Source organism: Chinchilla lanigera, unplaced genomic scaffold, assembly GCF_000276665.1.
Source record: "Chinchilla lanigera isolate Chin_1 unplaced genomic scaffold, ChiLan1.0 scaffold00034, whole genome shotgun sequence".
NCBI classification, from domain to species: Eukaryota; Metazoa; Chordata; class Mammalia; order Rodentia; family Chinchillidae; genus Chinchilla; species Chinchilla lanigera.
The window spans coordinates 7,995,017-8,007,495 of NW_004955435.1; the positions used below are offsets into that span (position 1 = coordinate 7,995,017).

A 12,479-nucleotide genomic window follows, 5' to 3' on the forward strand; every position below is an offset into this window, starting at 1 on the left:
ATGCTCAGAGTGAGGATCAGAGCTCCCCCAAAGTGAACCGAAGCCATTCTCAGTGACAGCAAGGTCTTGAGCTCGGAGGATGAAAACAGCCCAGTTCATCAGGAAAGCCAGCATGACAAGCTCCTCAGAAAGAACCAACAGCTTCTTACAGCTTCTCTCTACTTCCAACAGGCTTCCCACAGCTTCTACCAGCTCCCAACTGCCTTTTCTCACCTCCCAGTTCTGCCTCTTATGCTGCTGGCAACAATCCCCAGGTGGGCCTCCTACACCGGGCACCTATGCTTACTCAGTTCAGCTGGGGGTTATAAGTTGACCGCCAGTTCTCAATCCAGCACACCTGGTAAAGATAAACATCTATACAAATAGAATTCTGCTGTATTACAATGTGAATAAATTATTCAAATACTGCCATAACATTTTTTAAAAGAAGCACAAAACATGAGAAACCTATGTTTATAGATATGTAATAGAAAAAAGGGTAATTTGTCATAACACAAAATAGGCAGAAATATAAAAGAGTAGAGTTAATATATACAGTTGAAGTTAGATTCTTAACAATTTGAAACAGATTTTTTTACTTTTAATACATTTTATGTTTCAATGATAGCTACAAAGAAACTATGTATAGAATATACAAAATGATCAATGACAAGATCAAAATTTATTACTAAAAATCATTGAAATACAAAAGGAGACACTAAGGAAAAGAGGGACAGAAATTCTACAAGACAGACGATAACTGACATAGTAAATCCTATATGTAATTATTTTAAATGTAATGGATGAAGCACACCCATTAAATGATATAGGATGAATGTATACAAATACAAGAAATGGTGCCTATAAGCCCCTGACTTTACGTCTAGTAAAGGACAGAAAAATAGATTTCATGTTGAAACCTAAACACAGCAAGAATGGCTGTACTTATATTGGACAAAAGGATTTTAAGACAAAAATTGTTACAAAAGTCCAATGGGAGGGGTGTTATATAACAATAAAAGGATGTATTGCTAGAAAGATAATTATATATGCAGTTAACATCTGAGCACCTAAATAAATTAAGCAGACACTGACAAAACTAGTGGGAAAGAGAGTGATCCAATAGTAAGAGATTTTAATACTACACTCTCTGCAGTGAGTAAAACAACCAGACAGAATATCAGTAAGAACACCGAGAGCTTGAACAGCACTCTAGATGAACCAGGCCTCACAGGAGCATACAAAATACTCCACCCAACAACAGAATATTTTTCTCATGCAACACTGGAATATTTCCCAAGATAGACCACATGTTATGTCATGAAGTAAGTCTTAACAAATTTAAGAAGATTGAAAGTTTGCAAACTTATATTTTGTGACCATAATACAATGTAAGCAAAACTCAACATTGAAAGGAAAATCCACAAATATGTAGAAATTAAACAACATATTGTTAATCAGTGAATCAAACAAATAGTCCAAGAAGTTAGAAAATATCTGGAGATACAGAAAAGCAAAAATACAATGTACTTGTGCTCACTTCAACAGCACGTACACTAAAAATGCAATGTACCAAAAACTGTAAGATGCAACAAAAGCAATTCTAAAAGAGAAGTTGATAGCAGTAAACACCTGCCAACCATAGTGACATATACTTGTAATCCAAGCTGCTTGAGAGGATTGCAAGTTTGAATCCAACCTGGGCAATATACATTTGCGCGTGCACACATACACACACACACACACACACACATATGCTGTGAACATCTACATCAAAAGATATGAAAGATATCAAATTAACGAGAAAAACAACACAAAAAGCCAATAATGTCAAGACCTGTTTTTTATAAAATCAACAAAGAGCCCAGATATATAAATGTCTAAATTTATAACTGAAAGAGAAGACATTCCAACTGATACCACATAAATAAAAAGAATTATGAAGCTACTAGAATTACTTGCAGACAAATTGGATGACCTAAAATAAATGGATCCTAGAGAGCTATAACCTATCAATACTAAATCATGAAGAAATATAAAGTCTGAATGGATCCATAACTATTGAGAATACTGAAGCTGTAACAAATATCTCTCAGCAACAACAAAACCAAGACCAGGCATATTCACTGGAGAATTCTACTGAACACTTAAAGGAGAATTAATACCAATTTTTCAAATACTTGCAAAGAACTGAACAAGAGGGAACACTCCTAAACTTATTCTATGAGGCCAACATTACCCTGATATCAAAACCAGAATATTATACAAGATAAGTAAAGACCATTATATCTCTGATGAATTTTTTATCAGCTAGGTAACAACCTTAATTCCATCTGCAATCTCAATCCTCTTTGTCATGTAGAGCAACAGATTCACAGGTTCCAACAATCAAGAGATACTACCTTTGTATTAAGCTTGAGTATAGGTATCAGTTTAACACAATCATCCCCCCAAGTATGTCTGTTTCTTTTCAAATGCACCCAGTAAACGATCTGCTAGTAAATTTCCTATTTTGAGGGGTATACAAAATCAAACAGCAGTAAATTAGGCTACAAAATTGAAACCAGCATTATAAATCCATGCTGCATTATATCTGATAAATTGTGATGGCATATCTTAAAGAAAATACTAACAAACCAAATTAACAGTCACATTAAGAGGATCACACATTATGGCAGATAAGATTTATATTCAAATTCAGGATAATTCAATGCACACAAATGAATAAATATGATATATCACAATAACACAGTATAGAACAAAAGCTATATGATTTTAATGCAGAAAAATACTTGAAATAATTTTGTAAGAAACACTCATTAAACTAGGAATTCAAGGAAAATTCTTCAGTATAGTAGATGTTATATATAAAAAAACTCATTGTTAATATCATATTCAGTTGTAAAGATTGGAAAATTTTCCTGTAAGATCAGAAAGAAAACAAAGATGCCCGCTCAAACCATTACTATTTAACATTATACTGGAAGTTCTAGGCAGAACAATCAGAAAACAGAAAATCCATTCACACTGAAGAAGGACGAATTAAAATGACTTCTGTTCACAAATGACATGATCGTACACATAGAAAATCCTAAAGATTCAGAAACCTATTCTTATTAGAACTAATAAATGAATTCAGCATAGTTTCAGCATACAATATCACCACTCCAAATTCATTTGTACTCCTGTACTCTACAAATGATAACACAGTAAAAATAATTAAAGAACAATTCCATTTTCTATAAAACTGAACAGAAAAAATACGTAGAAATCATCAACATAGTAAAAAAGTACACTTGTAGTTAGAGTATGCAAGGGAGTAGTTTTTTGTTTATACTGGAGATCAAACTCAGGGGAATAGATGATTTCATACAAGACATAATTTATAGGATTATTTTCTAATATTCACCCAAAAAGTCCTATGCAGGATTGTGCAAAACAGCTGTCCATGTGCTAGAGACACAACAAATCCAGTTGAGGGCCTGGATCCCATGGCAATGTCCTGCATGAGTCCAGCTGAAGAACTAGAGCCCATGGTAGTGTCCTCCTCAAGTCCAGCTGGAAGCCTAGAGCCCATGATAGTATCTCATGCAAGTCTCTACCAAGAATCTGCACTGTGAAAGCCCAAAGACCAGTAGTGGAAGCTAGAAAGTCTGCACCACAGGGATGAAGGATCTGTGTCAACAGTCTGAGGGATCTGCACTGGAGCTGGGAAGCAATGCTCAAAGTAAGGACTGCAGCTCTCCTAAAAAGAACCACAGCCATCCTCAGCAACAGCAAGGACCAGAGCTCCTCAGATGATAAGAACAGCTGAGTTCATGCCAGGAAAGCCAGTGTGACAAGCTTCTGCAGGAGAATCAACAGCACACCATCCTCCCCTGTAGTTCTCCTTTTATCTTGTTGGTAATAATACTCAGGTGGGCCCTCCATGGCCCGAACCACACTGACTCAGTTCATCTGGGTGTCATAAATTGAGCACTAGTTATTCCACCACAACAGTGAAAGCTATAAAATATTGCTAGGAGAAATAAAAAAACACATACAAGTGAATGGAAATATATCTTACACTCATGCAGTAGAAGACATAATACTGTTAAAATGTCCATCCACTCTACCAAAAGTGACCTACACATTCAGTAAGTCTCTTCCTGGGGACAGTGTGGGCTTCAACATCAAAAATGTGTCTGTCAAAGATGTTCATTGTGGCAACATTGCTGGTGATAGCAAAAATGACCCACCAAAGACAGCAGCTGGTTTTACCGCTCAGATGATTGTCCTGAACCATCCAGGCCAAACCAGCGCTGGCCGTGCCCTGTACTGGACTGTCACACCACTCACACTGCTGAGCTGAAAGAAAAGACTGACTTGCCAGTCTGGTAAAGAAAAGACTAATTGTAAGCCTGGTAAGAAGGCCTGAAATTCTTGAAATCTGGTGACACTGTCAGGTATGGTTCCAGGCAAGCCTGTGTGTGTTGAGAGCCCTGCTGACTATCATCTCTTGGTCATTTTGCTGTTTGCAGTGTAAGACAGACAGTAGCTGTGGGTGTCATCAAAGCAATGGACAAGAAGGCTGCTGGGGCTGGCAAGATCACCAAGTCTGCCCAGAAAGCTCAGAAATCTAAACGAATATTATCCCTACCATCTGATGCCCCTTGTTAATCAGTGGAAGAATATTGGTCTCAGAATTCTTTCTCCCAGTTAGTCATTTAAGTTTAATAGTAAAAGGCTAGTTAATGATAACAGTGCATTCCAAAACCTTCAGGAGGAGAGGAGAATGTTTTGTGGATCATGTGGCAGTTGTATTAAAGTCAACATTTTTAATGAACATAACTTGATAAAAACTCTCACAGAATTTTGAGACCCATTAAAACAAAGTTTAATGAAGAAAAAGCACGGAAAGCGAAACCTAGGGTTGTTTTAAACAGGAGGAATAGGTTATGCTGTAGTAATGTAAATAGTCAAAATTTTCAGTGGCTGGAAAGAACCAAATTTATCTATCATGTTTATCTCAGATCAGCAAGGAAATTGTTATTAGTTTTGTTAAAATAGTAATAAAAATTTATTTTGAAGCATGCTTTAATTCAGGAGACTCCTGAGTAAAACATACTACTTTTTCTTACATTTCTTCCTGAAGCAAATTCAATAGGACTTTTGTGTATTATTTCACATGCAGGGAGAAATACCAAATATTTATGAAAAAAACCAATATATCCTATGTGTGAGACCAGAAAAAAATAGTAACAAAGAAGTTATTTCATTTAGAGTGAACATTTGAAAGACAAAACACCTAAGAATAGCTCTACTCATCAATTTTCAAAATATATTATTAGCTAAACAAAACTTTCTATGTCCTAAATTATTTTCACCAATAATATTGTAAGTGATTTTTATAGCATTCCCCAAAAAGAGAATACGGGTAAGCGTCCTTTGTGGAGTTGAACTGCTGGGATTAGTACTTTAGCTCCAACATTTTCAACAATCTATATGGATGTATCGTGTCATCTACTTTTTCAATGGCTCTGTTTCCTTATTTTAAAGACATAGTTGTAATTGTATTTTGCAGGGCATGTGTATGTGTATGAGAATAACAAAGGGGGGGCTGGGGATTTAGCTCAGCTGCAAAGCGCCTGCCTGGCAAGTGCAAGGTCATGAGTTCGGTTCCTGGTACCGGAGAAAAACCAAAAAAAAAAAAAAAAAAAAAAAAAAAAAAAAAAAAAGAATAACAAAGATAAAGCATAAAATATCACAAAGCAACACTTACTTCATTTTTAATGTTATTACTGGTTTTCATATTTGATCATATTTATTAAAATACCTTCATCCTCATTTTCTAAATGAGGACCTAAACGAAATCTATTAACATTACTCTTCTGTGTATGACTCCAATGTTAGATGGTAAAACTTTGACTTAAAATTAGATTCGTGGTCATGCTTGTAATCCCAGATCTGGGGAGGCTGAGAGATCAGAAGATCATGAGTTTGAGGCCAGCGTGGGTTATTAGTGAGACCCTGTCTCAAAAAAAGAGAGAATTTTGATTTTGTGCCTTGATTTACTTCTCACCCTCACTATTTTATTTACCTAATTTGACCCAGTCATACGCTAATGTGATCTTTAAGGTTATTTTAGCAAAATTGCTCTTTCTGTCTCTCTGTTTCTGTCTGTCTCTGTCTGTCTGTCTGTCTGTCTCTCTCTTTCCCTCTCTCGGTAACAACAAATGGTTAGTTAAAAGTGGGAGAGGATATTGCAGAAATAGAAAGCAAACAAGGGAAGCACTACAGTGTAACTAAAAAAGAGCAGAAGAGCCGACCAGCAAATTTAGCAGAGGAGGCACCATAGTGATTTGCTAAAGAAAAAAGGGTGATCATGTCTGATCTAGGATCATTGTGGAGCTCATATTACACTGCTTGTACAAATTACTTATGGACAATTGGAGCAGGGCTGTAGGAGTACATATTTAAAAGAAGAAATTACAGAACATTTATAAAATCCTGAATTCAGCATTTTTTTCCCAAAGAAGAGAAAGGAAAACAGTAGATGTGAGATTTTGTCACTTTATGATGGAAAAACACTGAACTGTGAGTTTGGGAGATAGCTGATTGAAAGAAGTCAATGTGGTAAGTTTTAATCAGATTTGGATTTTGTATAGCACCTTCTCCCCTCCCCCTTTTTGTCTTGAAACAAGAGCTTTCTGTCATACGATCCGATACGGTCCGGAGTTTCACAATCCAGCTTTGCTGACAGCTCATGTTTCAGTGTCCATCAGCACAAAATGTGCTATTTATGTTGGAAATGTGACGGGACCTTGGCTTGAAATGCTTCTCTTTAGAGTTCTGGTAAGCAAACTTGATTATCTTTCTCCGACCTTCAAAAGTGACTTATCCAAAATCTAGTTTCCTTTTAATTTCACTACGGGGGAGGATGGGGGAAAACGGCTGGATGAAGATTTACTGTTTAAGAAAATCATACATAATCCAATGTAAAATTGAGAATTATGAGTTTTTCAGGAAGACAAGTCTCTAATTTGACCAAATTGCATTACACAATGATGTTTTTACCTAGTGCTTTTAGAATATTAAAAACTGGAAAAAATTAAAGTTTACTTGTAGATAAATGTAAATGATAAAACAGCATTCATACATGCGACATTAAAGTATTTCCATTAAAAATTTTAAGGATATTTATTTTAAAATATTTACTATAAAGGCATTTAAATATGAGGCCTCCAGGCTAATAACTATAAATGATAACAGAAAATTTGACCTTTATATGTTAATAATCTCTAGTATCTGGAAAAAATGTGAGGCCACTTGCAATGGAGAGAAAAAGTTTTGTAATTCATATTTATATAGGTAGATAAGCGGTATAGAGAGACACAAGTTTCTTGAAGATTACTTTTTGCTTAACATGTTAATTGAGCTCCTTCAAATTATGTTAGTCTAGTTTTAGTGTGATTTATGCAGTTTAAGCTAAATTACTCAATTTGTCATTAAAATTCGATGTACTGAGAGAAATTCTTGATTTACACTACAGTTCTTCCCCTATAATGTTATTTATACTGTGGATGTTAAAGAAAATAATATTTATACTGTGGACATTAAAGAAAATCAATGTATAATATTGATTGGAAAAAGCACTTTTGTTTTGTTTTGTTTTTATTTTAAAAATAAAAGGAGGAAGGGCTGTTGATTTAGCTCAGTGGCAAAGCGCCTGCCTGGCAAGCGCAAGGTCGTGAGTTCAGTTCCTGGTACCGGAGAAAAACCAAAAAAAAATAAAATAAAAAAAAAAAAGGAGGAAAACATGAACAGACAGACAACCTTTTACAAAACAGCAAAAGAACAGTACAGACAGTACGGAGTTACAAACAAAGTGGTAGGAAATTAACAGTGCTTGTTGTATTACATATTGATATCTTCAAAGTGGTTAGAAAAAGCACTTTTGACAATATTTTGGGTAATGTTGAGTTAGAATTTTCTTATCAACATTGGGTATTATTTTTTAATTTATGTTTTATATGTTATCTTAATTGTACATATTTATGATGTATAGTATAATTTGATATATGTATATAGTATATAATGATCAAATCAAAGTAGCATTTCAACCTTTTTAAGCTTAAATTTCTTTTTATTATCTTAGAATAATTATCTCTATATGGGATGACTAGTTTATAATAACCCAAGAAAGTTCCAAACATAATGTAAGGACAAAGAGATGGCCTTATTAAATGCTCTATTTTGATTAATACAAATTATATACATATATTGAAATATCACACTATATGCCATAAATATTGGATATGGTTTATTGAAACTTCAAATATAAATAATACTTAAGGAATATTCTTTTAATGTTAGTGTATGATCACATTCCTATGTTATTGTGTGTGTGTGTGTGTGTGTGTGTGTATGTGTGTGTGTGTTCATATTCAAGATATGGGAGATTGAACCCCCAGCCACATACAAATTAAATACATGTTCTACCATTGAGCCTTAGTCTTATTTCATATTTATGAAAGAATTCCAAAATTACTTCATTCTGCACATTGTAAAAGCCATAAGGTTTTAGAATAAAGGGAAATTTTCTCTATGTAAAGCAATGCAGGAGATAAAGACCACAGAACTTTGATTGTAATAACTGTGATAGTTTCTCTGAGGATAACTTCTTCAGGATAGTTATTCCAGGAATTGGACACAAAAACTATTTCAACTCTACATATTTTGTTTTGGTTTTGATCTCAAGGATGTTTTGCATATTTTACTTCACAAGATATAAAGATATTTTAGTTATTGTCAGGTCAGTCTCTCTTGTAGGACCTATAACTCCAGAGTGCTTGTTTGAGGTGTAAGTTAAGATTAAATGAGAAAATGTGTGACAATACCTGACCCTTATTAGAAACACTTTACATGTTTACATATCTACACCTATTTTGAGGTGCAAATAAAACTCTCCAAATAATGTCTGTAAGTTATTTCACAGTATTTATTTTAATAATGTCCTAAATGCACTGTGAAAATGAGTTGTTATTAAAAGAACAGTTCAGAGTTAACTGATTAGGCAATGTGGAGAGAAGATTTCAAAGCCAATGGGAGTTCATAAACCCTGGAGAGAGCCAGAATGGGGGATGGGACAGACAGGCAGAGACCAAAACAGAGACACAGAGGACTGGGAGAGAGAAAGGGAGAGAGGGAGAAAGAGGGAAGGGAGGAGGAAATGGAGCCAGGCAGGAAGGAAGGCTTCGTCAGCTCATGTTCTGAGCTGTCACATTTTAGCATTTGGAACCTTGAATCAAGTAAGTTCAAATGATTTTCATCAGTCCTCTCCTGTCCTGATTTCAATTCTCAACCATATCCAATTAGTTACTGTATTTCTTGGAAAATTTCCTCTTCCATTTGTTTTTGAAACCTCCCTGTGATAATGAAATACCTCTTTGTCTTTTCCCTCCTATTTGTCATTCATGACACACACTAGCTTTATGTAACTTGGAGAAAAGAGTCTTTTGTGCTCTCTGACTGTGAGCATCCTCAGCGCACCTTTCGTGCCTTGATGTCTCTGGTTCTATACCTAGCGTATTGTCGTAAAACACTACACCAACTTCCTGCCAGGCTCCTTGCTTCATCTTCGCATTGGATAATTCTGTTTTCTACTAAAAAATTTATCTCACCTGTTTTCATTAAAATCCGCCTTATTCTTCAATGTTATCTGCCCCATTCTCATATGTCAAAAGTGACCTTTTGGTCAGTGAAGTCCTAAAGCACTTTGTCGCTCTCCTAAACATTGATCATATCCTTCATTTTATTACCGTTGGTTTCTGTGTTTGAAAGTGTCCCTTTTCAGATGTAACAGAATCTCTAGAGCAGCAGTGAAAGAATATAACATAAAATATGTATGCAATTTAACATTTTTAATGACCACTTTTAAGGAAGCAAAAATTAAATTCAGGACATTATTAGTAATGAATAATACATTTTATTTAGCCTAATATCTCATCAAATGTCATTTCAACACATAAGCAACATTAACATTATATTTTTGCATTGACATTTTAAATAATTCTGAAGTTTGGAGTGTACATTTTACACTTACAGAACATTTCTTTCTGACTAGTAACACTTCATCTTTTGAAGGACCAATTCTTGCTAGTGGCATCCATATGGGATGTCAAAATTTTATAATTCCAAGAGAATGAGTGGTTATTTGTAGTCAGATTCATTAACAATCTCTGCTCTTATTACCTACTACATAACCCTGGACCATTTCCTCAGTTTTTCTGGCCCCTAGTTTTTCACAGAGTTTTTTCAAGATTAAAGTTGAGTGTATTGCACAATTTCTGACACGGATTTCATTTCCTTTAAAAATGAAGACATAACCCATGTTGTGCCAATGTCCTGTGCAGTGCATGATACTTAGTTGCTAAGTTTATAGCCATTTACTGAGCATATAAGACATATTAATCATTAGTTAGGTTCTAGGAATATCAGATACAAAGTCTGCCTATAAGAAGCTTGATTCAGAATGGTCCATATGTAAATAATTATTTATAGCATATTTACATATATATCAATCAAATATGTCTTAATAATGTTGTAAAGCTAGTAAGCTTTCAGGGTAGGAGAGTTACTAACTATGTCTGGGAACGTAAAGGTCGGATTCTTACAAATGTCGCTTCCACCGCATGTGCGTCATACACAGGATTGCAGAAGAGGATCATGGGAAGAAAATCAACTGGAACACCATGAACCCAGGAAACTGCATCAAAAACATGAGGACTTTCTTATTTTGCAGTGGATAGCGTCGATGTGCTCAGCTGGTAGAAAGGTCAAAGAAGAGCCCTGGGATAGTAGAGGGAGCCCTGTGACAGTAGAGGCACACAGTCACTCTCCTTCCGCAGAGCTGATTTCTACCCACCTTAATAAATGACATCACCGAGACACGTTGGTGTTGTTATTATTTTTTTCCTTCTTCCTCAGCTCTCATCTTTCTATAAACATCATGTCACTCCACCTTTAAAACAAGCCCTTTTTTTAAAGTTACATTTATTGGTACAACTTAGATACACGTAATGATCATATTCATCATAGGGAATTTGTACCTGTACATGATGGATTTTGATCCCTCTTTTTGTTCCTAGTCCTCCCCTCCCTTTCAATCCCTCTTCCCCTCCCTATTTACAAAGCTTTATTTCGGTTTAATCCTTTCGTATCATTTCTTTTCCTTTTCCCTTCCTTCTTTTCCCCCTTCTCTCTCCCTAGTTCCTCTTTCCTTTTGAACAATTTCTTCCTGTTTCATATCATTTATTGTACATTTTGGTTCTGATTTACTTTTTTAGTTTCGCACACCAGGGAGAAAATGTGATATTTATATCTGTGTGTCCACCTTATTTCACATAAGAGTATGGTCTCAAGGTGCATCCATTTATCTAGAAATGTCTCAAACTTATCCTTTGTTATGGCTCAGTAGTACTCCTTTGTATTAAAAGAAAAATCCTTTTCATCCATTCCTCACTTGGGTTGTTTCCAAGATTTAGCTACTTCAAACTGTGTTGCTATACACATAGGTGTGGATATACCACAGTGGTATGATGTTTTTAATTCTGGGAAGATACCCAGAAGGGGAATAGCTGGGTTGAATTGGACCACTAATCCTAGTTTCCTGAAATCTCCTCACTGATTTCCACAGTGGTTGTACCACTGTCTACGCTTCCACCAGTAGTGGAGAAGTGTTTCTTTTTCCCAGCAGCCCCTCCAGCATTTGTTACTGGTTGATTTCTTGATGACAGCCATTAGATTCTGCTTATTCCTGCAGCAAGCCTCTTTCCTGGATCACTAAACAAACTTTGGACTGATTTACTTTTTATACTCTTATGTTCCTGTAATCTTACTTCCTTTTGGAAGCAAGAGTGATTTTCTTTTAAAGCATGGCATAGTTTCAGCTCCCCTTCTTATAGCATTAGTGGCTCTCTGTTCATATTCTACAAGGTCCCACGTGATCTGACCTGCCTCTTTGGCCTCAGCTCCTTTACCTCCGTCTTTATCACACATTCAGCCCTTCTGAAGTTTAAAAATTTGCTTCTTGAGTGTTCTTAGCCTTTTCAACTGTGGGCTTTTTAGAAGTATGGTACACATTTCTTCCTAGGCTCCAGCTCTTCATATTACGTTATTATAAGGACTGATTGACCGCAGGACCAGGTTCACTGCAAGAGTCAGGATATTGGTGTCGTAGTATCTTCCAGAATAAACTGAATGGACATTGAACTGTATCTTTCATAAGGAAGAAATTTCTTGCGAAAACACTACTCTCAAGACCTGTGGAATATTACCAGGCCCGTCCCAACCCCAGTAAGTCAATAAAAACCTTGCCTGTTTCGTTGTTAACAGCCCAGCCTGATTTCTGTATCAGTGCTGTCCCATCTTTCCGCCTCCAGGCTGATACTCTTCAGCCTGGTTGTCACCACATCTGAAGATCCTGTCCAACATCGCTTTGGGACTCTGCTGGGACAGTG

General features: G+C 35.7%; 1 protein-coding gene across 3 annotated transcripts in view; it reads left to right on the forward strand.

Moving 5' to 3' along the window:
* The window catches only part of LOC102011579 (pancreatic alpha-amylase), a 48,649-nt gene that overhangs the window by 20,599 nt on the left and 15,571 nt on the right, over positions 1-12,479 (forward strand). The window contains exon 1 of one of the 3 annotated variants that reach the window (XM_005388812.2): positions 6,686-6,813. The exons of 1 other annotated variant lie outside the window; for it this stretch is intronic. The gene's annotated coding sequence lies outside the window, so the exon portion shown is untranslated. Of the gene's footprint in view, positions 1-6,685; positions 6,814-9,244; positions 9,270-12,479 lie in introns of those variants that run through there. One more of the 3 variants, XM_013516506.1, reaches the window with a different exon arrangement.